The 961-nt window shown below is 35.8% G+C and overlaps 1 pseudogene; it reads left to right on the forward strand.

Annotated features, from left to right (window-relative positions):
- The first annotated feature begins 495 nt into the window (after window positions 1-495).
- Window positions 496-639, forward strand: LOC116594652 (annotated as a pseudogene).
- Window positions 640-961: the final 322 nt, after the last annotated feature.

Below are 961 nucleotides of genomic sequence, written 5' to 3' on the forward strand. Positions count from 1 at the left end.
TTTTTCAAAATCACTTTAATTTTTCATAATGTATTTAGTCTTCTTATACATCACAGAATAAGTGTGTTGAATTCATTTTTTTAAAGACCTACTACAAAAAGTCCTACTAGAATTTTCACTGGGATTGAATTAAATTTACAGATTAGTTTTGGAAAACTGACATTTTACCCTGTTGTCATCCATTCCATGACCATGGTATAACACTCCATTTATTTAAGACCTTTATGCCCTTAACAAATTTAAAACTTATTCTCCATAGAGATCATAGACATTGTTTATTCAGTTAAATTCATAGTTTAGAGTTTTGATTGTTATTAGGAATGGCATCATAGAATATTACATTTTTAGTTAGCTATTGCTGATGCAGAGGAACATTACAGATTTTTGTAAAATAGATCTTATATCTGGCATTCTTATAAAATCTCTTATTAGATCTACAGTCTTTCTGTTGACTCAGCTGGGATTATTTTATCTGAAAAAAAAAAAAAAGAGCAGATGCTTAGCTGGCAGGGGAGTGATTTTCTCAGGGCAATTCTTATCCATTGCACTCTGGATGTGCTGACCCCTGTGATTTCCCCAAATGTGGGGAAACTTTACATAATTTGTGGTAGTGGGGGACTGCATTAGTGCTCTCCCCTCCCTATGTCACCACATCAAAAAAAAAAAAAAAAAGGAAAGAAGAAAGAGAGAGAGAGAGAAAAGAAAGAAAAAAAGAAAAGAAAAATAAATTGGTACTTTCTCTGAAGCAGATGGGGAGAAACCAATAATCTAGTAACCTATATGTAACAAGTAGAATGGAGAATTGAATCCTGTGGAACACACTATAATGACTAGCTGGTCTGGGATGCCTGGGTGGCTCAGTCAGTTAAGCAACTGCCTTTGGCTCAGATCATGATCCCAGGGTCCTAGGATAGAGTCCCACATCCAGCTCCTAGGTCAGCTGGGAGCCTGCTCCTCCCTT

The sequence above is a fragment of the Mustela erminea genome, chromosome 6 (genome assembly GCF_009829155.1).
Source record: "Mustela erminea isolate mMusErm1 chromosome 6, mMusErm1.Pri, whole genome shotgun sequence".
Lineage (NCBI taxonomy): Eukaryota > Metazoa > Chordata > Mammalia > Carnivora > Mustelidae > Mustela > Mustela erminea.